Source organism: Geotrypetes seraphini, chromosome 4, assembly GCF_902459505.1.
Source record: "Geotrypetes seraphini chromosome 4, aGeoSer1.1, whole genome shotgun sequence".
NCBI lineage: Eukaryota > Metazoa > Chordata > Amphibia > Gymnophiona > Dermophiidae > Geotrypetes > Geotrypetes seraphini.
The window spans coordinates 107,081,319-107,107,972 of NC_047087.1; the positions used below are offsets into that span (position 1 = coordinate 107,081,319).

The 26,654-nt window shown below is 46.2% G+C and overlaps 1 protein-coding gene across 2 annotated transcripts in view; it reads left to right on the forward strand.

Moving 5' to 3' along the window:
- The first annotated feature begins 2,036 nt into the window (after positions 1–2,036).
- KPNA1 (karyopherin subunit alpha 1) overlaps positions 2,037–26,654 on the forward strand; it is a 307,265-nt gene continuing 282,647 nt past the window's right edge. The window contains exon 1 of one of the 2 annotated variants that reach the window (XR_004539338.1): positions 2,037–2,287. The gene's annotated coding sequence lies outside the window, so the exon portion shown is untranslated. The remainder of the gene's footprint in view (positions 2,288–26,654) is intronic. The other variant, XM_033943492.1, reaches the window with a different exon arrangement.

Below are 26,654 nucleotides of genomic sequence, written 5' to 3' on the forward strand. Positions count from 1 at the left end.
GAATTGCAGCGGAAAGCGGGGTATAGAACTCATAACAGAACACTCCACCTGAACCGTTAAATCTGAATCAAGTTTCAATGTCCGCAGGGATTCAGAGATAATAAGGTCAGGAAAGCCGCTGGACTTAAAAAGCTCCCGTAGTCTCTTGAGACTATGACAGGAACTCCTATGAGTGATCTGCACAGGGCAGGAGTGTAGGAAGATTGCTCCTGCCCCGAAAGGCTGCTAGACCACCAGGTAAGATCCGGGATGGTTTGAGTAAGAGTTTGTATTTAAAGCATGGGAGGGAGGCGGGGCGGGTCAGAGCTGGCCGAGAAGTTATTTGTGGTCAGGTCAAAAGCGCGCCGGGACAAAGGCATGCGCAGACAATTGAGCGCAGCACGGAGGCGCGTGCCGCAGAAAATTACTGTTTTTAGGGCTCTGACGGGGGGGACATGGGGGGAACCCCCCCACTTTACTTAATAGAGATCTCGCTGTGTTGTGGGGGGTTTGGGGGGTTGTAACCCCCCACATTTTACTGAAAACCACTTTTTCCCTGGTTTTAGGGAAAAATTTAAGTTTACAGTAAAATGTGGAGGGTTACAACCCCCCCAAACCCCCCACAACGCCGGCGCGATCTCTATTAAGTAAACTGGGGGGCTCCCCAACAAAAACCCCCGTCGGAGCCCCTAAAAACTGTAATTTTCTTCAGCGCGCGCCTCCGTCTTGCGCTCAGTTGTCGGCGCGTGCCTTTGTCTTTCGCAGGGTTGTCTATGAACCATTCGTGGTTTTTCATACTTCGCGGTCCTGCTCTGCACCTAACCCCCGTGGATACAGAGGGAGAAGTGTATTATGGCACTCAGGAGAGACCACAAGTACGTACTGATTGTATTGGAAAAAAAAAAATTTCATGTCAGAAATGTGTGCTATACTGATCATACCTGGTGAGCATCAAGCAATAAAAACTGTATATAATAGTTGGGCTGGGAGAGTACTGGCGAGTATTGGTGGGGAGTACCTTTGAGGGGGTGGGGGGTTTGGGGTGGGATTGAGGGGTATGGGTAGGTTCTGGGCTTTTGCTATGGACAGGGTACAGGGGATTCAGTGGGGGTGGGGGGAGTGGTGTGGCATCTTCGGGGCTCATCAGAATCCAGGGCCTCGGAGTGCCTTTCTGTTCTCCTTCCCATGCACGCTCTCAGTGGTGTACGCGGGGGGGGGGGGGGGGGGGGGGGAGTTTGGTTGATATTCCTCTTGTTTTGTCCTTGTCTATTATACTATTTATATGATGCACATTTGTTTTGTATTGTGTTCCTTCGGGGTGCCTTGCTAATGTGTTCTTGTTATTTGCATCAATAAAAATTGTTTGAACCTAAAAACTGTATAAAATCTTTTCTAATAATAAATATAATCCCTAACTGAGCTATATTTAGGTTATGTGATCTATAGCGCAGTGGTTAAAGCTACAACCTTAGCACCCTGGGGTTGTGGGTTCAAACCCATGCTGCACCTTGTGACCCTGGGCAAGTCACTTAATCCCCCCATTGCCCCAGGTACACTAGATAGATTGTGAGCCCACCAGGACAGATAGGGAAAAATGCTTGAGTACCTGAATAAACTCATGTAAACCGTTCTGAGCTCTCCTGGGAGAACGGTATAGAAAATTGAATAAATAAAAAAAAAATAATTATGAGTATGGTTTATCTACAGCGCTTACTTGAGAAGTCTTTTTTGACAATATAAAAGCTGTAGTGTAGAGCAAAGAAATCTGGTTCCACACTCCCTTTTACAAAGACGCGCTAACGGCGATAACTGCCCCAAAATCCATAGAAATTTAAAGGGCTTCGAGGCTTTTGCGAAGAGGCTTTATAAAACACAGGGGATGCGGGTCGGGACAAATTTCTACGGAAAATAATCACATATTTTTCGTCTAATTTCCCTATCCTTAGGAAAGCATTCTGGTCTTGTAGTTTTAGCTACAATCCATAGATAATGTCGGTGAGGGAATTAACACTACATTTCCCGTAGATCAAATGCCTCCGTGTCCTCTAACGTCATAGGTGCGCGAGGGAGGGAAATAGATGTAAGCGCGCCTGCGCAGGACCGGCCCTCTCTATCTCGCGCACTGTACACCGGCTGTCCTTTTGCGGCCTTGCAGGCAGTAATCGTTCATCGGCTGAAGGCAAGCGAGCGGAGAACTTGAAAAACAAGAAAGGCGGGGTGGTGTTGAAGGCCCGACGGAGATCCGAGAGGTACAGCTGACGGGGAGAGACAAACGCGGAGTCTAAACCGGGAACTGAAGTTTATCCTGGTAGGTTGCTTGTGGCTGCGTCAGCCGCTGCCTGTCAGTGTGTGACTGAGAGAGTATGAGGGAGCTCCTGCCGGCTGTGGTCCATGCCAGGGCTCAGCTGACGAATGGAAGAAGCAGTGTGTCGTTAGACTGAGCGCCCCCCCCCCCCCCCCGACTTTTCGGCAAAGATCTCTCTCGATACAGTGCTTTTGGTAGCAGGAATGAGAAAAGGAGTTATATAATTCGTGTCGAAACCAGCGGCGCGGCTGTCAGGAGTAGTTTGGAGAAAGCAAAATGTTTCACTGGATATAAAAAGTGTAGCACCGAAGCGAAGACAGGCCTAGCTGTGTGTTGGGTTATTGAGTTGGGAGCGCAGTAGGACGTGTGTAACTTTTAAGGTCAAATATTTGTGTATAATGGTTTACTTTATGCGCTCAGTGTCTCAGTGTGTGCATCTATATCTAAATATCGGTTTGCATGTATATTTATCAAATATGTTATATATACGTGAATTTAAAAAAAAATTTGTTGGGTATTTAGGAATCTAACTTCACAGAAATGTTGTTATTGTAGTTGGAAAGTGGTATCGAGTCTGGATGAAAAATATCAAAATAATGTAAAGTGGCTATTCTATACTTGTTTAAGGGATTTTTATGTATTCTTTTATTATTCACGACCTGACAAGCTTATTGTAATGTAATTTACTCTGGTATTTCCTACTTTACTCTGTAAACTCGACTTTTGCAAAATTTCCATACCTGCCTCCTCTGTCCTGCTAATAGACTTCATGTTCTGCCGTTATAAAAAAAAAAAAAAAAACAACAAAAAACCAACAACCCAACAACAACCTTTGCTAGCTTCCAGTAGATCAGTAAATTAAATTCAAGATGTCGTTCAAAATATTCAAAGCTTTTCGGTTATGTCTCCTGGTTTATCTTCATTCTTTAACCATACCTTTACACTTCCAGCTGGAAACTGTTCTCTAAATGATCACAGGTTGTTCTTACCCTCACCAGTTGTGCTCATCTGGAATTTACTTGACACCCACTGAAATTTCTTTCTGTCCCTATTCAAAGTGAACCCTCCTCACAAAATTTAAAGAATGCACTTGACTATTTGAACAGCATATTCCCATTAATTGGGTGGATTATCTGTCACTGTTTCCCTCCAATTCCTAACTCCTTATGCCCTACTCCAGGTATATTTTTTGTTTCTTTTCTTTATATGATGTATTTGTGAAGATGTGAATGAAGCTATCCTATCTAAATATTGTATTCCTTTCCTGTTTTAACATGTAGTTGGTACATCACCTTGTTTTGCCTATACAGTTAAAGGTGGTATAGTAAATCCGATATAAATAAATAATTCAATTTACATCAAAGCTTGAATGAAAAGTAATACAGCTAGAGACAGTGGAGGGGTAGTGTGCCCTCACCCTATTTTAATTGTCAGCAGTTTTTCCAGGACTTTGTTAAAATAAACAAGTATGTAGGCTTAAAGTATATGATGGTTTCTTTAAGTTTGTGTGGCTGTTGTGACCTATTTTGCTTTGGCTGCAGATGCTTTTTCCTCCTTCCACAACCTCCCCAGCCTGCTACCCTAGGCAACTATCAAGTCTTGACTAATGTTTAGGCATCAGGACAGGTTACTAAGTATATTCAGAGAGGAGTTTGAAAGTTGAGACCAACTAATGCAGTTACAATCTCTCTGATACCTGGAGCAATCCATCTGGTGTGCTGCAAGGGTCACCATTGTCCCCACTGCTTTTCAATGTTTACATGTTGTCATTAGGTGCACAACTAACCCAGCTGGAAATAAAATTATTTAGTTATGCAGACGACTTCACAATCATTATCCCATTCGCTCTCTCTCGGAAGTCACTCCTAAAGCAACAGAAGTACTAAACTCGATGGAGCAATGGATGACTGAATTCAAACTGAAGCTTAATTCAAAAAAACAAAATTTTTTGTAGCTTCATCACACCCACTTGACACTAAAACATCACTGTGCATCAATAAACATAGTTATCCCATCCAACCCACTATGAAGATATTGGGTGTAACACTGGACCAGAGTCTAACCATGAAAGACCAGGTGGACTCGTTAGTTAGAAAGGGTTTTTTAACTCTGGAAGCTTCGGTCCATTAAAGCATATTTTGATGTTTCATCATTTAGAATCCTAGTAGAATCCCTTATACTGAGTCAACTAGATTATTGCAATATCGCCTACCTGGCAATTTCCTAGAAGAATATGCGGCGATTACAATTGGTGCAAAATGCGGCAGTCAAGCTAATTTTGGAGTTGAAGGAGTTCGATCATATAACATCTTCCTTCCAACTTCTACATTGGCTACCAATGGAGGCACGCGTGAATTTTAAGTTTGGATGCTTTTGCTTTAAGGCACTATTCGGTTTAGCCCTTAAATATATAACTGACCTCTTCTCTTTCTCAAACAGACATAAGAGAAGCTCGCACTCTAATTTTGCTTCCCCACCGGTTAAAGGATGTAAATTTTAAAAAACAGCTTCAACATCTCTCACATCAAGCGGCATTATGGGGCAAAGATCTGTAACAATTGCTCACTCATACTACTATGGGAAATTTAGGAAACACCTAAAAACATACGTGTTCCTGAAGTATTTAGGCAACTAACCTGTGCAATCCTACTCCACAATAACTGATCACTAGTGCTGTTAATAATTAGCTTCTAAACTTATTAATTCTAATTAATTTGTAACATCTTTTAACCATTGTAAACCGCATAGAACTTCACGGTCCTGCGGTATATAAACTGTTATTATAATTATATCCACACTGTACGCACCTTACAGTCAAAACAGTCTGCGAATGGCTATAAATTCCAAACCATTAAAATAGAATTTACCAAATCATTTCTGGGGCCTGTCCCCCTTACCCCCTCTCCCCCCCCCCCCCCCGCGTCAGCCATGTTTTCAAGATACTAAAAAAAAAAAAAATGCTTGAAAGAGACTTACCTGCATCGGCTCTACTGCATGCAAATTTGTTGGGCATACTAATTTAAGATAACTTAAAATACAGCTAGCTGGGCTCCCTCAGAATAGATTTGGGAACCAGTGCAATAATCCCCTCCTTTATTAATGCATAGCACGGGTTTTAGCTCCAGCAGCGGCGGTAACTGCTCCAATGCTCATAGGAATTCTATGAGTGTTGGAGCAGTTACTGCCGCTGCTTAAACCCGCGCTACGCGTTAATAGAGGAGGGGGTAAGGGTTTACTTCAAATTGCATATCAAATTATTGGGTCAAGACTTCAGAGTAACTATTTACAGGAAATGTATATGCTAGTAGGTCTAAGCAAGTTAAATACAGTAGTAACAAATAGTCTTAGATTCTTCTTTTCAGTTCTCAATTCTTAGTTACTGGGTTTAGTGAAGCAGATTCTCTTAAGGTATCTGATGCTAGAGAGGTGTTATTTTGGCTGCTATTCTTCTGTACTGTACCCTTTTTCTTATCTTTCTGCTCCATAGCAGGCAGCAGTGATAAACAAGTTCCCTGTATCTTATTCCTTCAAAATAGTCCAGCAGCTTTCTTTGCCTAGAGCAGGGGTGTCGAACTAAAATAACATAAGGGGCCAAAATCTAAAACACAGGTTAAGTCACGGGCTGGATTTTTTTTATTAATATACTTGCCCCCTCCTTTGCTAACGCACAGCATGGGTCTTAGTGCCGGCGGTTGCTCCAACGCTCACAAGACTTTTGTGAGCGTCAGATCAATCGCCGCTGCCAAAAACCACGCTGCGCGCCAGCAAAGGAAGGGGTTAGTCTTAATAGAAGTATAGGGATACAACCTCTCCAACCCCATGCCGGCTGTGTGTTACATATAAAATAAATAAAGACTTTTCCTCTCTTTTAGGTTCTAGTTCCACCAGCTCTGGCAGGATACACATTTAAAATCTGACATATTGTAATCACAAAATAGAAAATAAAATTATTTTTTCTACCTTTCATTGTCTGGTCATTTTGCTTTTAGTCACAGTTTCTCTTTCTGATTTTGTATATCTTTTAATTTTCTTTCCAGTGTCTGCTGTCCATTTTTTCTCCTCTTCTCTCTTGCTCTAGTCCCTGTCTCCAACATATTGATTTTTCCCGTCCAACTTTTTTCTCCTTTTTTCTTTTCTCCTTCTGTTCACTCAAATCTCACCCTCTTACTCATCCTTCTCATAAGCACATAAGCATTGCCTCTGCCGAGTCAGACCATAGGTCCATCATGCCCAGCAGTCCGCTCCCGCGGCGTCCTCCCAGGTCAATGACCTGTAGTGATCTATTACTCTACTACTCTATTACTTTACAGCCTTTTGTACTGTATAGTAACCCTCTAGTTGTACCCCTGGATCCCCTTTTCCCTCAGGAATTCGTCCAATCCCCTTTTGAACCCCAAATCGTACTCTGCTCTACCACCTCCTCTGGAAGCGCATTCCAGGTGTCCACCACCCTCTGTGTGAAAAAGAACTTCCTAGCATTTGTTCTGAACCTATCTCCCTTCAATTTTTTTCGAGTGCCCTCTAGTTTTTGTTGCTCCCGCCAGTCTGAAGAATCTGGCCCTCTCCACCTTCATTATACCCTTCATGATCTTATAAGTTTCTATCATATCCCCTCTAAGTCTCCGCTTTTCCAGGGAAAAGAGCCCCAGCTTCTCTAGTCTCTCAGCATATGAGAGGTTTTCCATGCCCTTTATCATTTTTGTCGCTCTCCTCTGGACCCTCTCGAGAATCGCCATATTCTTCTGAACGCAGTACTCCAGATGCGGTCGCACCATCGCCCTATACAGCGGGAGGACAACTTCCTTGGTTCTGGTAGTGATACCTTTTTTGATGATGCCCAGCATTCTGTTCACCAGCTACCTATCAATTTTCCATCTCCAGATTCAACTTCTCTCCCTTTCTCTTCCCAACTGTCCCCATCCCATTTCTCCCCCTGCCCGCCTCCCTCCTCAGGTCCACCATTTCTCCCTTTCTCTTCCCAACAGTTCTCCCTTCAAATATCTTTTTTCCTCTTCCTCCACACTACCCCAGGTCCAACCTTTCTCCCTTCATGTCGCTCTCTTCACAGCCCAGCATGCATTTCCCTCCAGTGCTGGTCCCTCTCTCTTCACAGCCCAGCTTGCCTTTCCCTCCAGCACCAGTCCCTCACTCCTCGCAGCCCGGTGTGTCTTTCCCTCCAGTGCCGGTCCAATGTCGCTGCCTCAGCAATTCGGCTGTGTTGTATGTGGCTATCTCTCCTAATTTTTGCCTGCCATGGTCTGTCTCCAATGACGTGCAACTTCCTGATTCCGCCCAGGTGGACCGCGGCGGATGGAAGGCAGGAGGAGGAGCCACAGACAACACTGCCAAATTGCAACTGAGCTGGAGACCCAAAGAATGCAAACTTTTTCATGTTCTCTTAGCTGTCTGGGAACAGGGCCATAGCGAACTATGTGTGAGTAAAGCAGGCAGGAGCTCCAAAACTGAGTCCTGTCCGGCAGACTTTCCGGCATGACGACAATGGACCGACACGGGAGGTCTGTGAGAAGGGAAAATTTGGGAGCATTGCCCTGGTCCACATAAAAAGGCCAGGTGGGACAGATTCGACCCGTAGGCCTTGTGTTTGACACATGTGGCCTAAAGACTCTTTCCCACTCTTGGTGCTTTAGGATCAAGGATTATGCTAGTCAAACTATTTCCCTTTGAGTAGAAACCTCCAGAGTACAGCATTTATTTTGTTAGATTTTCTCTTTGCTTTGATGGTAAGGAACAGAACCCCTTGCATTAAGGTGTCTTGGGCAGGGATCTGAACCAGAGGCAGGAAATATTTCCTTGGGCTGGGAATTTATACTATTCAACTCATCTCTTTAAAGCAGTGTCTCTTAAATTGTGTTCCATGGCACAGTAGTATGCCCCAAAGAGATTCTGGGTGTGCCACGAGAGATTGCAGAATTTTACTTTATTTTAAAAATTCCCTTCATAAGTATACTAGAATAGATGACATGTACATTGCGTATGCAAGAGTCTGTTAATGTTATGAGTATCTGTGTGCATAAGGAGACAACTGCTCAGAAAAGCATCATTCTTTGATGTGATTGGTCTTTGGAATCTAACGGCAAGTAATTTTATTTTTTTATGCGACAGTTATCCTATCTTTTACAACAAAGCAATCAAGGCTTTGTTACCATTTGGATCTTCTTACCTTTGAACTGCATTTTCAGCTCTGACAGAAATTACATAAAAAAAGAGAATTACTGGAGATGGTGGATGATGAAATGTGTGTTTGCTTGTTGACTAACGAGCTACGTTTTGAATTAATTGCACTCAAAAACAAACTTATCCATCGCATTGATTAGCAATTCTATTCTTTCTACTTAGTTTCACCATTGTTACAATTACCCATACATAGCTTAAGTAACTTTAAATAAATAACTCTCAAATTTAATTTTTTGTTGGTTTTGCAATTTTATAATTTCAATTGTAATTTGCCACAAAAAAATTTGCTCCTTTTAGTGTGCCACAAAAAATATTTGTTCTGTTTAGTGTGCCGGAGCTAAAAATGCTTGAGACGGTGCTTTAAGAGATTAATCCCATGTTGGTCAAGAAGGAAGCCATGGCTCATGTTCTAGAAATTATGGGGTTACATGTCTCAATTCCTTTACTCTGAGAATTCAGCTATAAGTATTTCAGCATGGCTCAACAGGAGAACTTTAGCTGTCTCTACACAGCACTGAAAGAAAGAAAAGGAAGACATTATGTTAGAGAATGACATGGTGGCCGCGGGTAACTCGCTGAAACAGGAAAAAAGTGGTTGCCGCAGATATGGGGACAAGACAATTCACCGCCCTGTGGAGCGGTGAATGGCCTTGTCTCCGCAGTTAATTAAGGGAACCCGTGCGGTCACTGATCACGCAATCCAGCAGCCCCTCCCTCCTTCCTTCCTTCTGATCACTGCTGTTTGGGCATCTCGCTCCCATTCCCTCACCTTCGTGGCGATTTTTTTTTTTTTGTCTCATAACTGCCCAAACTAGCTTTCAACAAGTCACGTGTGGCTGCGTGAAAGTTCTCTTCTGATGCCACTTCCTGTTTCCGGTTGCATGTGACTTGATGAAAGCTAGCTCAGGCAGCTAGGAGACAAAAAAAAATGAATATTTCCACAAACGTGAGGGGAAGGGAGGAGGGAGATGCCTGGACCGTGGCGATTGGGAGGGAGGGGGGCCTGCTGGACTGCTGAAGGGAAGTAGAGAGAGGGGTGAGGGGAAAGGAACAGATGCCGAAGGGAAATGGGGAAGAGAGAGTGGGGAAAAGATGCTGAAGGGAACTGGATGGAAGGAGGGGATAAAGGGAAAAAAAGGCATGTGCTGGATTGGGGAGACAGATACCAGATTTGAGGGGAGGAAAGGAGGAGAGAAATGCTAAAAATCACCTGGGGGAGGGAGGGAAAAATGAAAGGGAAGAAGACAGAGATGCCAGACTAAGGGGGGAGCGGAGGGACGAAGATGAGTGCTAGACCAGTGGGATGTATGTGTGTGTGTGTGTGTGTGGAGGGAGAGATGAAATGGAGAGACACAGTAACAGCTTATCCCAGGACAAGCAGGCAGCATATTCTCCACATGTGGGTGATGTCATCCACATAGCCCCGTTGCGGATAGCTTTTCAAGCAAACTTGATTGAAGATCTTAAAGTTTGCTAGTGCTGCACCGTGCATGCGTGTGCCTTCCTGCTCAGCTAGAAGGCACATCTCTTCAACGTGGTCCTCAGTTCAGATAGCTAGCAAAGAAGCCAAACCGGGGGGTGGGAGGGTTGTGAGAATATCTGCCTGCTGTCCCTGGATAACACCTGTTAGGGTAAGTAACTGTGCTTTATCCCAGGACAAGCAGGTAGCATATTCTCCACATGTGGGTGACTCTCCAAGCTAACTAGGATGGGACGGTGGGAGAATTGGCAAATTAGGAGAACAGATTATGTAAAACCGACTGGCCGTCGCGCCTGGAGAAAGTATCCAGACAGTAGTGAGAGGTGAATGTATGAACCGAGGACCAAGTGGCAGCCTTGCAGATCTCCTCAATAGGCGTGGACTTGAGGAAAGCGACAGATGCCGCCATTGCTTGGACTTTATGCCCCGTGACCCAACCCTGCAGTGGGAGACCAGCCTGAGCGTAGCAGAAGGAAATACAAGCAGCTAACCAGTTGGACAAGGTGCGCTTGGAAACAGGACGCCCCAACCAATTTGGATCGAAAGATATGATGGGTTGAAGAGCCGTCTGATGAGACTGGGTGTATTGGAGGTAAAAAGCCAACGCCCTTTTACAATCAAGAGTGTGAAACGCCACCTCCAGGATGAGAATGGGGCTTGGGAAAAAACACCGGAAGAACAATGGACTGGTTGAGGTGGAAATCCGAAACCACCTTAGGCAAGAACTTAGGATGAGTATGAAGGACTACCTTGTCATGATGAAAAACAATAAAAAGCGGGTCCGGAACCAGAGCTTGCAGCTCACTGACTTTGCGAGCTAATGCTATGGCAGCTTATGTGGATTTCCTCAGATCTACTATCTAAAGTAGGTTTAATGTGAAGTAGCATACCATATATTATCGCCTCATACGACAAGGGGATAGATGATTCAAGTTTCAAGTTTCTTTATTTTTGATATACTGTCTATCAAAACAAGTGTCTAAACGGTGTAAGAATGAGATTAATTTGTCCCCAAATTGACTTCCAGAAACCAATTATCAATGGACAAAAATATAACAGATGATCCAAAGTCCCTATATTAATATGGCAATGCCAGCATCTATTAGATTTAAAATTATCTAGTTTTTGTAAACGAACTGGGGTCCAGAAAATCCTGTGCAATAAAAATGACCATGTTTGTCTCATAGATGCTGACACTGTACATTTCAACTTCCAAGTTCAAATTCGTGACCAATGAGACACAGAAATATACTGTTTTATCTCGATGCTCCAAATATCTCTAAGACTATTTTTTGGCTTCTTATTTAAAATTTCAGAAATCAATTTGTACCACTGGGCGGCCTGATGCCCTACTGGATCTGTCTGGTAGCAGAGGATCTGCAAGCTGTAATAAGTTTTAAAATTTTTCCATTCAGGGAACCCACTCTGAATAGCCTGCTTCAACTGCAACCACCTAAATTGTTGAGACTTTAAAATGCCAAATGATTGTTGCAGCTGTGAAAAATCAAGCAGTTTTCCATTAGACATAACATCATCTAATGTACAAATACCCGCCTGCATCAATTCTTCCAGGCGATCCCAGCACCTCCTATTTGAATCTTGGAGTTTAACCATAAGGACTGCAATCCTTTTGTACCACGTATAAGTATGAAAAGATGATGGCGGAATGTTGGGGGACTGATAAGTCCTTTAATGATGTATGGAGTCCATTGACTAATTTTATTGCATTATAATTAGGGTTATGTTTCTTTATTTCTTTTTTTCATTAGATTCCTTGCACATCCAGGGAGGGTGGATGGGTGGGGGGTGGGAAATGTATTTTGAGGAATTCAATTATTTCATTATAATATTAAAATCATATCATATGTATTTTTGTTTTAATAACTAGGATAAGAAGGGGAGGAAATGATTGTTTAATTTTAATAATTGTATAGTTAATAGTGTATTTTTGTGCAGTTTTTTATGATTTACCATTTGTATTGCACTATCACAGTTTTAAAATCAGTAAAGATTTACAAAAAATAAAAATTTGCAGTGGGGAAAAGCATCAAAAACAAAAAATTCACTAGGGCACTGAACAAAGTAAAAAAAACAAACAAAAAAAAAAACACCAACCAAAATAAAAACACGCCGCAAAGTAAAACAGCATAAATTAGGTAAAAATGAAGAAAAATACAGGCGATGATAAAATGGGTGAATAAAAATAATGAATAAGAATAAATAAAATATACTGTCACATACAAGGAGTTAAAAGAAACATATAAAGGGGATACTCATGTATCTTAGAGTAAAAAGATATGGAGGTAAGTATTTTATAAAAATGGTGTTATCAATTTCCAAATTTAGTCCATTTGGTGTCACCATGATAAACTGATAGATGAGCTTCTGTACTTCTCTATAGAGTATGTTATTCCAGTGTTTCTCAACTTCAAGCCAAGTACCCCCTGCCCAAGCTCCACCCCTGACCCCACCCACATAACAGTGCTAATTGTAATGCAATTTCTTCCATCCATTTTTCATATACACATAATATAATCTTATTAATACATAATGGTAACCACAAAATTAAAAAAAAAAACACAAAGCACACTGTACACAGAGAAAATGTTAATTATCATATATATTCAATTTCTTTTTTCAAATATGCAATCAGTAACAACTATAGAAAAATAAACAAATATAGAGCAAAATATAGATAGCAGATATAAATTAACAAAACAGACACATTTTAATCATTAAATTGAAAATTATTTTTCCTACTTTTGTTGTTTGGTAATTTCATGAGTCTCTGGTTGCATTTCCTTCTGACTGCATCCAATATTTTTCTTTCTGCCTCCTGCACACTTCCTCTCGACGGTGAACTCCGACAACGGAATCAGCCGCTTATGACGCTAGCGCTACCCTGATGAAGCTTGCACTCCTACTGAATTATACCGACAAGATCTTAACAAGATAAATTCTTTTTGATTTTTAAGCGACTTGCTTTATACCAGGGGTGTCCAACTTGCGGCCCCGTGAAGTATTTTGTGTGGCCCCAGTTGAGGGCGATGCAATGTTTTCCTCTGCTGCCCCCGGGTGTTTACCGTCTTGCCGGCTCCCTCCTCTGTCTTGCTGCAGCGTTTGCGTGGTCCCAGAAACATTTTTTTCGGCCAGTGCGGCCCAGGGAAGCCAAAAGGTTGGACACCCCTGCTTTATACATTATAGGCGTCTCGCAAAACTTACCCTATAGGATAGTTAAGATAAGTCAGAAACCTGAAGAAACAACGATAAACCTATAAATCTCTCGCAATTAATAATAAGTGCATTCCTCAGTGTGATCGTGAAAGCTAATGGGACCTCGGGGCAAGCTAAGGTCCTAAGCTTGGACAACTGGGGGGGAAGGAGGGAAGGAGAGAATGACACAGGGGATAAAATTTTGTCCCCGTCCCATCCCTGTGAGCTCGTCCCTGCCACTATCCCGTACATGCGAGCACGGTCCCTGGTCCTGTCCCCCACAAACCATCTGATCCCATTCACACAAGCCTCGAATAGTTTTATACTGAACTTATTTTATTAAAGTATAAAAAGAAACAATATTCTGTACAGTTGTCATTTTATAAATCAAAAGTTCTGGCTGCTGAACTAGAGAAAGAGATCTTCAACTGGCAGGGCTTTGTTTATAAAAGTTTTATCATAAGAATAGCCTTACTGGGTCAGACCAATGGTCCATCAAGCCCAGTAACCAGTTCTCATGGTGGCTAATCCAGGTCACTAGTACCTAGCCAAAACCCAAGGTGTAGCATTATTCCATGCTACTGATACTGGGCAAGCAGTGGCTTCTCTGTGTCTTTCTCAATAACAGACTATGGACTTTTCCTCCAGGAACGTGTCCAAACCTTTCTTAATGCCAGCTATGCTATCCGCTCTTACCACAACCTCTAGCAATGCTTTCCAGAGCTTAACTATTCTGAGTGACGTATATCTGTGATATCATCTCTTCTGCGGTCGCTTCAATGGTGGATGACCTCTTCCAATCTCTCCAGAGGTCTTCTTTTTCACTTACCCCCTCATCACAAGATCATCACGACAGACACTTCCCCTTAAGCTTGGGGAGCTCATATGAACGATCTGCAGATTCGGGGTTTCTGGACCGCCAGGGAGCGGAAATTTCACATCAATTTCTTAGAACTCAGAGTGATGTTTTATTCCCTCAAGGCTTTTTATCATCTCCTTTGCCCCTAAGTCCTTCTCCTTTGCATGGGCAATCAAGTAGCAATATACTACTGTATATCAACAAACGAGGAGGTACGGGCTCTCTCCTGTTGTATCAGGAGGCCCAGAAAATGTGGACTTGGGCGACAGCTCGCAATCTGTTCTTGAAGGCGGTCTACATTCAAGTGGAGAAGAATTCCCTAGCAGACATCCTCAGCAAAATTCTTCAACCTCATGAATGGACTCTCGACCCTATAACTCTCCAGTCCATCTTTGCTCAATGGGGAACTCCTCAAGTGGACTTGTTTGCGGCTCCTCACAATCATCAATTGCCCCAGTTTTGCTTCAGACTATAGTCACCTCTCCATCTGGAGGCAGATACTTTTCTCCTAGATTGGAGGGGCCTGTTTCTGTATGCATTCCCTCCAATTCCTCTCATGTTGAGAACTCTGTTCAAGCTCGAGAGAGAAGCAGTCACCATGAATCTCATTGGTCCACGGTGGCCCAGGCAACATTGGTTCTCCCTTCTACTTAAACTCAGCTCCAGAGAGCCTATACCTCTTCCAGTATTTCCTACTCTGCTTACTCAGAATCAGGAATCCCTTCTACATCCCAACCTCCACTCTCTACACTTGACAGCTTGGTTTCTCTCGGGCTGAATCTATCTCACTTACATCTTTCTCAGCCTGTTCGTCAAATTTTTGATGCCTCCAGGAAACCAGCCACTCAACAATGTTATCAACAAAAGTGGACTAGGTTTTCTTCTTGGTGTCTTTATAATCATGATCCATCTTCATTATCAGTGGATTTGGTGTTGGATTATCTGCTTCACCTATATGATTTGGGCCTCAAATCTACATCTATCAGAGTCCTTCTCAGTTCTATTACAGCTTTTCACACGCCAGTTGAGGGTAAACCTCTTACTGCTCATCCTTTGGTCTCCAGATTCATGAAGGGACTTTTCAATGTGAAACCACATCTCAAGCCTCCTCCTATAGTCTGGGACCTTAATGTGGTTCTTTTCAGTTTGATGAAGCCACCATTTGAACCATTGGCCACAGCTCATCTTAAGTTTCTTACCTGGAAAGTGGTCTTTCTTATTGCTCTCACCTCTGCCAGGAGGGTCAGTGAGTTACAAGCATTAGTGGCAGATCCACCCTTCACAGTTTTTCATCATGACAAGGTGGTTCTGCATACACATCCAAAGTTTCTTCCAAAAGTTGTTACTGAATTCCATCTCAATCAGTCAATTGTTCTACCTAGTGCTGCCCGATTCACGATTCGAATCGGTTCACCGATTCACTTCGGGTGAATCGATTCGAATCGGTTAAAAAAAAAAAGTCTTCCTGATTCGCCTGACCCTCCCCCCCTAAGGCAGGAGCCATGGGGTGGAAGGAGACATACATAGATGGATCAGAAACTGGTTGGTGGGTAGGAAACAGAGGGTAGGAGTGAAGGGCCACTACTCGGACTGGAAAAGGGTCACGAGTGGTATCCCGCAGGGCTCGGTGCTTGGGCCGCTGCTATTTAATATATTTATAAATGATCTAGAAACAGGGACAAAGTGTGAGATAATAAAATTTGCGGACGACACCAAACTATTTAATGGAACTCGGACTAAAGAGGACTGTGAAGAATTGCAAAGGGACTTGAACAAACTAGGGGAATGGGCATGGAGAAAAGAGAGGCAAAGGTAGAATATAGGACCAGGTCTACAGCGGTCAAAATGGCAGTTAGGGAGGCAAAACTTCGAGTGGAAGAAATTCTGGCAAAAAACATTAAAAAGGGGAACAAATCCTTCTTCAGGTATATTAGTGACAGAAAAAGGAACACAGGCAGGATAGTACGCCTTAGAAGACCGGACGGAAGTTACATGGAAGCAGATTCTGATAAAGCCGAACTACTGAATGAATACTTCTGCTCAGTCTTCACCTGTGAGGCACCGGGACACGGTCCGCAGTTGAAGGCAACACAAAGCACTGAAGACCCGTTTCAGAATTTTTGAGTTCACACCAGGTGAAGTTTACAGTGAACTGGCAAAACTCAAGGTGAACAAAGCCATGGGACCAGACAATTTGCACCCAAGAGTGCTCAGAGAATTGAGCGTTGGCTGAGCTATTCAATCTCTCCCTAAGTAAGGGGAAAGTTCCCCTGGACTGGAAATAAGCTAATGTTGTTCCTCTGCATAAAAAGGGTTGCAGGGCAGAGGCTGCGGATTATAGACCGGTGAGTCTCACATCAATAGTGTGCAAACTCATGGAAACACTAATTAAAAGCAAATTGGACACGATCTTGAATGAAGGGAATCTTCGGGATCCCAGTCAGCATGGATTCACCAAGGGTAGGTCCTGCCAATCCAATCTCATCAGCTTCTTTGACTGGGTAACAAGAAAGTTGGACTTGGGAGAGTCTTTGGACGTCGTGTACCTGGACTTCAGTAAAGCTTTTGACAGTGTCCCACACCGCAGGCTGCTAAGCAAGATGGAATCGATGGGGTTAGGAGAGACACTAACTGCATGTGTCAATGATTGGCTGAGTGGCAGACTTCAGAGGGTGGTGGTTAATGGTACCCTCTCTAAAACATCGGAGGTGACCAGTGGAGTGCCGCAGGGCTCGGTCCTGGGTCCACTCCTTTTCAACATATTCATAGGGGATCTGACTCAAGGGCTTCAAGGTAAAATAACACTATTTGCCGATGACGCCAAACTATGTAATATAGTAAGTGAATGCAGTTTACAGAATTACCGTATTTTCACGCAAATAACACGCACCCGTATAAAACGCGCACACGTGTATAGCGCGCAGAAATCACGATGATAAGCACAAAAACTTTGGTATAACGCGCTCACGATTATACCGCGCATGCTGCCCGACTCTCCGTTCACCCCCCTGACTTCCGTGCACTGCCCCGCCTCTCCGTGCGCTGTCCCGACTCTCCGTTCACCCCCCCTGACTTCCGTGCACTGCCCCGCCTCTCCGTGCGCTGTCCCGACTCTCCGTTCACCCCCCCTGACTTCCGTGCACTGCCCCGCCTCTCCGTGCGCTGTCCCGACTCTCCGTTCACCCCCCTGACTTCCGTGCACTGCCCCGCCTCTCCGTGCGCTGTCCCGACTCTCCGTTCACCCCCCCTGACTTCCGTGCACTGCCCCGCCTCTCCGTGCGCTGTCCCGACTCTCCGTTCACCCCCCCTGACTTCCGTGCACTGCCCCGCCTCTCCGTGCGCTGTCCCGACTCTCCGTTCACCCCCCCTGACTTCCGTGCACTGCCCTGACTTTCCGTGCGCTGTCCCGACTCTCCGTTCACCCCCCTGACTTCTGTGCACTGCCCCGCCTCTCCGTGCGCTGTCCCGACTCTCCGTTCACCCCCCCTAACTTCCGTGCACTGCCCCGCCTCTCCGTGCGCTGTCCCGACTCTCCGTTCACCCCCCCTGACTTCCATGCACTGCCCTGACTTTCCGTGCGCTGTCCCGACTCTCCGTTCACCCCCCCTGACTTCCGTGCACTGCCCTGACTTTCCGTGCGCTGTCCCGACTCTCCGTTCACCCCCCTGACTTCCGTGCACTGCCCCGCCTCTCCGTGCGCTGTCCCGACTCTCCGTTCACCCCCCCTGACTTCCGTGCACTGCCCCGCCTCTCCGTGCGCTGTCCCGACTCTCCGTTCACCCCCACTGACTTCCATGCACTGCCCTGACTTTCCGTGCGCTGTCCCGACTCTCCGTTCACCCCCCCCTGACTTCCGTGCACTGCCCTGACTTTCCGTGCGCTGTCCCGACTCTCCGTTCACCCCCCTGACTTCCGTGCACTGCCCCGCCTCTCCGTGCGCTGTCCCGACTCTCCGTTCCCCCCCCCCCCCCCCGACGTCCGATTCACCCCCCCCCCCCCGGCAGGACCATTCGCACCCCCACCCCGAAGGACCGCCGACTCCCCGACAATATCGGGCCAGGAGGGAGCCCAAACCCTCCTGGCCACGGCGACCCCCTACCCCCACCCCGCACTACATTACGGGCAGGAGGGATCCCAGGCCCTCCTGCCCTCGACGCAAACCCCCCTCCCCCCCAACGACCGCCCCCCCCAAGAACCTCCGACCGCCCCCCCCAGCCGACCCGCGACCCCCCTGACCCCCCCACCCCCCTTCCCCGTACCTTTGGTAGTTGGGCCAGAAGGGAGCCCAAACCCTCCTGGCCACGGCGACCCCCTAACCCCACCCCGCACTACATTACAGGCAGGAGGGATCCCAGGCCCTCCTGCCCTCGACGCAAACCCCCCCCCCCCCCAACGACCGCCCCCCCCAAGAACCTCCGACCGCCCCCCCAGCCGACCCGCGACCCCCCTGGCGACCCCCACGACCCCCCCACCCCCCTTCCCCGTACCTTTGGTAGTTGGCCGGACAGACGGGAGCCAAACCCGCCTGTCCGGCAGGCAGCCAACGAAGGAATGAGGCCGGATTGGCCCATCCGTCCTAAAGCTCCGCCTACTGGTGGGGCCTAAGGCGCGTGGGCCAATCAGAATAGGCCCTGGAGCCTTAGGTCCCACCTGGGGGCGCGGCCTGAGGCACATGGGCCCAACCCGACCATGTGCCTCAGGCCGCGCCCCCAGGTGGGACCTAAGGCTCCAGGGCCTATTCTGATTGGCCCACGCGCCTTAGGCCCCACCAGTAGGCGGAGCTTTAGGACGGATGGGCCAATCCGGCCTCATTCCTTCGTTGGCTGCCTGCCGGACAGGCGGGTTTGGCTCCCGTCTGTCCGGCCAACTTCCAAAGGTACGGGGAAGGGGGGTGGGGGGGTCGTGGGGGTCGGCCAGGGGGGTCGCGGGTCGGCTGGGGGGGCGGTCGGAGGTTCTTGGGGGGGGGACGGTCGTTGGGGGGGAGGGGGGTTTGCGTCGAGGGCAGGAGGGCCTGGGATCCCTCCTGCCCGTAATGTAGTGCGGGGTGGGGTTAGGGGGTCGCCGTGGCCAGGAGGGTTTGGGCTCCCTTCTGGCCCGATATTGTCGGGAAGTCGGCGGTCCTTCGGGGTGGGGGTGCGAGTGGTCCTGCCAGGGGGGGGGGATGTATCGGACGTCGGGGAGTCGGCCGGGCAAGAGGGCTTGGGCTCCCTCTTGCTCCGATCGTGGATGCGGGTGCGGGTGGGAGCGCGTGCGAGTGGTCGTTCGGGGTGGGGGTGCGAGTGGTCCTGCTGGGGGGGTGAATCGGGCGTCGGGCGGGGTGGGAACTATGTTTTAAAACTTTTGTATACCGCGCTCACGCATATAACGCGCGAGGGGTATGCGCGGTAGGTAAAAACGCGTATAACGCGCGCGTTATATGCGTGAAAATACGGTATATGGCGCAGGACCTGCTTACATTGGAAAGTTGGTCCTCAACCTGGCAGCTAGGCTTTAATGCTAAGGAATGTAAGGTCATGCACCTCGGAAGCGGAAATCCATGCAGGACGTACTTTTTGAACGGAGAAACTTTAACTAGGACTTCAGCAGAACGAGATTTAGGAGTAATCATCAGTGTAGACATGAAAACTGCCAATCAAGTGGAGAAGGCTTCATCTAAGGCAAGGCAGATATTGGGTTGTATCAATAGAAGTTTCGTCAGCCGAAAGCCTGAAGTCATAATGCCGTTGTACAGGGCCTTGGTGAGACCTCATCTGGAGTACTGTGTGCAATTCTGGAGGCCACATTACAGTAAAGATGTGCGCAGAATTGAATCGGTTCAGCGGATGGCCACCAGGATGATCTCGGGGCTCAAGGGTCTCTCGTACGAAGAGAGACTGAACAAATTGCAGCTCTACACTCTCGAGGAACGTAGGGAGAGGGGAGACATGATCGAAACATTTAAGTACTTCACGGGATGTGTCGAAGTGGAAGATATTTTCTTTCTCAAGGGACTCTCGGCCACAAGAGGGCACCCGCTCAAACTCAGGGGCGGAAAATTTCATGGCGACACCAGAAAGTATTTCTTCACAGAGAGAGTGGTTGATCATTGGAACAAGCTTCCAGTGCAGGTGATCGAGGCAGACAGCGTGCCAGACTTTAAGAATAAATGGGATACCCATGTGGGATCCCTACGAGGGTCAAGATAAGGAAATTGGGCATAGACAAGGGGTGGGTAAGCAGAGTGGGCAGACTTGATGGGCTGTAGCCCTTTTCTGCCGTCATCTATGTTTCTATGATGGCAGATGAAGTTCAACGTTGAGAAATGTAAAGTACTACATGTGGGAAGCAGAAACCCGAGGTACAGCCATACAATGGAAGGGATGTTATTGAAGGAGAATACCCAAGAAAGGAACTTGGGGGTAATGGTGGACATGACAATGAAGCCGATGGCACAGTGCGCAGCGGCTGCTAAGAGAGCGAAAAGAATGCTAATTATAATCAAGAAGGGTATTACTACCAGAATGAAAGAAGTTATCCTGCCGTTGTATTGGGCGATGGTGCGTCCGCATCTGGAGTACTGCGTCCAATATTGGTCGCCATACCTTAAGAAGGATATGGCGTTACTCGAGAGGGTTCAGAGGAGAGTGACACGTCTGATAAAAGGTATGAAAAACCTTTCATATGCTGAGAGATTGGAGAAACTGGGACTCTTTTCCCTGAAGAAGAGGAGACTTAGAGGGGATATGATAGAGACTTACAAGATCACGAAGGGCATAGAGAGAGTAGAGAGGGACAGATTCTTCAAACTTTTGAAAAATAAGAGAACAAGAGGGCATTTGGAAATGTTGAAAGGGGACAGATTCAAAACGAATGCTAGGAAGTTTTTCATTACCCAATGTGTGGTGGACACCTGGAATGCGCTTCCAGAGGGCGTAATAGGGCAGAGTACGGTACTGGGGTTCAAGAAAGGATTGGACAATTTCCTGCTGGAGAAAGGGATTGAGGGGTATAGATAGAGGATTACTGCACAGGTCCTGGACCTGTTGGGCCACCGCGTGAGCGGACTGCTGGGCACGATGGACCTCAGATCTGACCCAACGGAGACATTGCTTATTTCTTATGTTCTGCCAGAGCTGGTGTTAAACCGCAAACGTGAGCTAGGATTTAACAGAGAGAGGAAAAGTCTTTTTTGTTTACACCACAGCGCCAGTGTGGTTAGGAGAAGGCAAAGGGGGTAAAGAGGCTGTAAAATAAACCCACTTGGATGTTTGAAAAAAAAAAAACCCACCCAATTGGGCAGGAAAATCGAATCGATAAACCAATTCAATAGGCTGAATCGAATCGATTTTTTTCCCCTGAATCGGGCAGCACTAGTTCTACTAGTGTTTTTTCCTAAACTTCATTCCCATGCTGGAGAAACTGCCTTGCATACTTTGGACTGTAAGCGGGCTTTGACCTACTATATTGACTGGACAAAGCCATAGCGAACTTCTCCCCAACTTCTCATTTCTTTTGATCCAAACAAGTTGGAGCATCCTGTATCTAAGTGAACGATTTCCAACTGGCTGGCTACCTGCATCTCGTTCTGTTATGCTCAGACTGGACTGGCACTGAAGAGTCATGTCACAGCCCACAAAATTAGAGCTATGGCATACTGAGTGACTGATTTGACGTCAGTTCTCACAAGTCTCGTGAGAATTGACGTCGATCATTCAGCGGGTGATGTAGGGGCAGGCCAGGTGCCGAACAGATTGCTGCTGCCCTGCACCGCCAGAGATTCGCCGTCTGCTGTCCAGGGGGCTCCTGAAAAGATATCAGGGTGGAGGATGATTGACAAAGGCCGGGGAGGTACCGGAAGATAAGCCACAGCTAATACATGGGGTGGCTTATCTTCTGTTTTTTAAACATATGCCATCCTTTTCTGCGGCCTATACATGGGTGTGGCCTATGCAGAGAGGCACCCTATATGTGGGGAAATATGGTATACCACTTTATTCTAAAGCAAAGAAAAGAAATACAATTTTTTGTTTTTTCTACCTTTGTTGTCTGGTTTCTGCTTTCCTTATCTTCTCATTTAATTTCTTCCATCCTCTGTCTGCCTTCTCTCTGCCTCTTCCATATGCTCTGTTACTGTGCCTCTCCTTTCCATCTCTCACTCCACCCAACCCCCACTAGTCTGCCACTATCTTCTTCCCTCTGCTCCCCCCATAGTCTAGCATCTCTGTCTTCTTCACTTCCAACTTTCCTTCACTCCCCCAGGTGGTTTTTTAGCATCTATCTTCTTCTTTTCTACCCTCAGATTTGATATCTGTCTCCTCAATCCAGCATATACCCTTTTTTTTTTCTTTATCCTCTCCTTCCATCCAGTTCCCTTCAGTGTCTGTTCCACTCTCTACTACCCACTTTCCTTCAGCATCTTCTCCCCACTCTCTTCTTCCCCATTTCCCTTCAGTCTCTCTTTCTCTCTCACCCATTTCTCTTCAGCGTTTTCTCCCCTCCCCTCTCTCTTTCCACTTCCCTTCAGCGCCCATTTGCGCAGTCCAGCAGCCCCCTCCCTCCCAATCACCATGGTCCGGGCATCGCCCTCCCCCTCATCTTTGAGCCGATTTTCATTTTTGTTGTGTCTCCTGGGTGCCCGAGCCAGCTTTCATCAAGTTGTTTGCAAGTGCCTGAAACTTCTCTGATGCAATTTCCTATTTCTGGTTGAGTCAGAGTAGAACTTGTTAAAAGCCGGCTCGGACAGCTGGGAAACAAAAAAATGAATATTGCCACGAAGGGGAAGGGAGGGAGGGAGATGCCCACAAAGCGGCGATCAGAAGGAAGGAGAGAAGGGGGGTTGCTTGACCGCGCGATTGGTAATTGCGCGCGTTACCCTCAATTAACTGTGGAGACAAGGCCATTCACCGCTCCATGGGGCGGTGAATGACCTTGTCCCCGTACCTGCAGAAACCACTGTTTTCCTCTCACCTTTTTGGCAGGTTACCCACGACTACCCATGGGTAATGGCCACTGTGTAATTCTCCATGTCAGACCATTGAAACGGGGAGTGAAGGAGAGGGAGAGGAAGGGAAGGTAAGACGTGGAAAAGTAGATTTTGAGAAGACGGCAGAAAAATGGAAGAATTAAATGTTAATGCCAAAGATGGATGCAGGGCAGAAAGTGAAAGAGAAAAACAGTCAATGTATAAGTAGGCCATGGAAACATAGTTAAAGCACAGAAAAATAAAGTCACCAGACAACAAAGGTAGGGAAAATGATTTTATTTTCAATATAGCGAGTGAAATGTGTCAGTTTTGAAAATTTATATCTGTGTATATTGTGTTTATATGAAAAATGAGTGTAAAAAATTGCATTACAATTGGTAAAGGGGGTGGGATCTGGGGAAGAGCTTGGGTGGGTCTAGGGTGGAAGCTGGGAGGTCTGTGGTTGGGGTACTCAGTTGATATTTGTTAGATTTCACTGCTGGCACGCCCTACTGGCATTTCAGGGCCTATCTGGAGGGCCTCTGCACATGCGTGGATGTCGATGTGATGATGTCACACATGCGCATGATGTCATTATGGTGACGTCGGCACACTTCCAAGTGCCTCAACCCATGGCCACTACCTTTAGTGTGCCTTAGTTCAAGAAAGTTTGAGAGACACTGTTCTGTCTGAAGCTTTCTTGCCAGGCATAGCTTATGTTGGTGTTTCTCAACATGCGGTATGCGTACCCTTAGGGGTATTCGAATCGCTTGTTGGGAGTACACTGCACTGGCCATCGCCGAGGATATTGTCCGCCCGTTCACCTCTGCCGAAGCTACTGCTGGAATCTCTCCTTCCTGCCTACTCCCCCCCCCCCCCCCCCCCGCTTCATTGAAGCCGACCCAGAAGGCTTCCCCCTGACATTGGAGTTGATGCCTTTGAAACTTAAACTATCCTTTTAAGGACGACTTAGATTTAAGAATGATTTCTACTTACAGTTCCCCATCCTTTTGTTCTTCTCCTTAAGTGTCCTCTTTCTTTCTATCAATTATAGTTCCAACCCCTTCTTCCCTTTTGTTCCCGTTCATCTTTGTTCTTAAAATTCTTTTCCCTCGGTTTGTTTTTATTATATTGCATTTTAATTGGCATATTGTTACGACATTTTTGTACACCACCTAGAAGGCTCGAGTGGGCGGTATAATACATTTTAAATAAACTTGAAATGTCCAAGGAAAGCCTTCCAGGCCAGCGGGGGTCCCAGTTAACTTCCTGCCTTCGGTGGAACTTGATGGAAGGACGCATCAGTGGCTCTTTCACACTGCACGTAGCTGTCCCAGAAACCTTCTCTCCGACATCAGAGAGAAGTCTTGTAGGTCAGCCACGTGCAGCATGTGAACCGCTTCCTGCATTTCCTTGCAAGTGCCGCTGAACGCAGGAGAAGCCCAGCTGGAGGCCCCGAAAGTAGCAAATTTGGCTCGAGCAAGTAAGAGAGAGAGGGGACATGATCTGTGACAAAAGGGGGGGGAGAGCACGTTGTGACATGGGAGGGGTATGATTTTGGGACAAAGGCTGGCAGGCAGGGGGGGCACAAACTCGGGAAACAGAAGGAAGGGGGAACGAACTCGGGACACAGAAGGGAGGGAGGAAGGGTCACGAACTTGGACATACGAGAGAGGGTTTAGAAAGGGAGAATTCGGCATGAGTGCGTGAATGAGAGGGAAAGAGATGGTGCACATGGGAAAGAAAGAAAGGACAATTGGGCATAGAGAGAAAGAGGAGTGAGGTAGAGATGCAAGGGGAATAGAAGAATGAGGATACATATTGGATATGGTGGTGGAGAGGAAACAGAGGGACAGTTTGAAAGGGGTGCAAGGGGGAGGAATGTTGGACATAGTGATGGAGGGAGAGATGAGGCATGGTACTGGAGAGGGGTGATAGAAGGAGAAATGGGCATGGGGCTGGTGGATAGTGGAGAAAAATGCTGCAAATGATCCAGGGGATGAGAGAGGGAGAAATGTTGCCAATAGGGGGTGAAGGAGAGAGGAAGAATAATTGGACTCATGGAGGGACAGAGAGATGTTTGGGGAAGGAAATGAGATCTGGAGGAGAGAAAGTGTGCAGGAGGCAGAAAGAAAGAAATATTGTAGGCACAGTCAGAAGAAAGTGCAACATGAGACTCATGAAATCACCAGACAACAAAGATAGGAAAATGATTTTATTTTCGATTTAGTGATCAAAATATCAGTTTTGAGAATTTATATCTGCTTTCAAGATGTTGCACTATATTTGTCTATTTTTGTATAGTTGTTACTGAGGTGACATTGTATATTTTAAAGTCATCTGCCTTTACCTCTTTGAAAGAAACCCGAATATAAATGATTAACATTTTATCCCAGGACAAGCAGGCAGCATATTCTCAACATGTGGGTGATGTCATCCACGGAGCCCCCGTAGCGGACAGCCTCACAAGCAGACTTGCTTAAAGAACTTTCAAAAAGTTTGAGTGCTGCACCGTGCATGCACGAGTGCCTTCCCGCCGAACGTAGGTCCTGTATCTCCTTTGAGGTACCTCAGTTCTCGTTTTTCCGCGGAGCCAAGAAGCACCTGTGTTTCTCAGCTCTGCCCAACTTTGAGTTCTGCCTTCTCGCACCGCGGCTTTTCTTCCTTATTTCTTTATTTTATTTAGTAGTCGCTGTGCGGCGCGTCTCTTTAAAATTAAAAAAAAGAAAAAAGAAACGTTTTTCCTCTCTTTTTAGTCCGGTGGGGCTTGGGCTCAGGCCCTGCCGCCGACCCTCGTTTGGCTGAAACAGTATTTTTATTTATTTATTTATTTTTAAATTTGAAATATTTTATTAGAATTTTGAAAAATATAACAAACAATAAAAGTGGATATCAATTCACATACAAATGTCATAGACAGTTGCAATACGTAAGAATTGCTCTCCCAAGAAGTACAAAATATGATTACAAACTGCAATATAAAGACATTGATAGCCTCTCCATCAGAACTCCATCCCCCCCACCTAAATGCAATAAACCAAAACATCTCACAATGGACAACCCCCTGTTGTTCCTTCAGAAAGTCATCTCCACAGAACCAGTCCCCCTGGTTCCCCCTCCCCCCCCTCGTAAACTTAAAGCAGAGTCCACCTTGTCCATAATTACAGTCCAGGTCCGAACAGAAGAAAAATAATATCCATGTCGTTTAGCAATTGATTGCTCCATCCCACACATAGTGTGGAGCTTCAGAGATCATTCCACAACCGTAGGAGGCGCTATCTGCTTCCAGTGACTAACAATTAAACATTTGGCAGCAGCTAGTCCCCAATGGCGAAGTTTAGTTTGCCAAGTATAATGACATACATTGTTAAACCCCAGTAAGCATTCCCAAGGTGCAAAGGGGAGCACAAGTTGTAACAGTTGTGATAAAACAGCCTACCACCCACCTCCAAAGAGGCTGTAAAAGGGCACAGTTCCATCAAACATGGAGAAAGGATCCCAAAGCCACCCCACACCTCCAGCACGTTGCAGAAGTCCCAGGATACATTTTATGCAGACGGGCTGGCGTATAATACCACCTAGTAAACACCTTATAAGCATTTTCCTGGATAAGGACATGGGTGGAGGCCTCCCCTACCTCAATACAAAGCTGGGTCCATTCCTGTTCCAAAAAGGAACATCC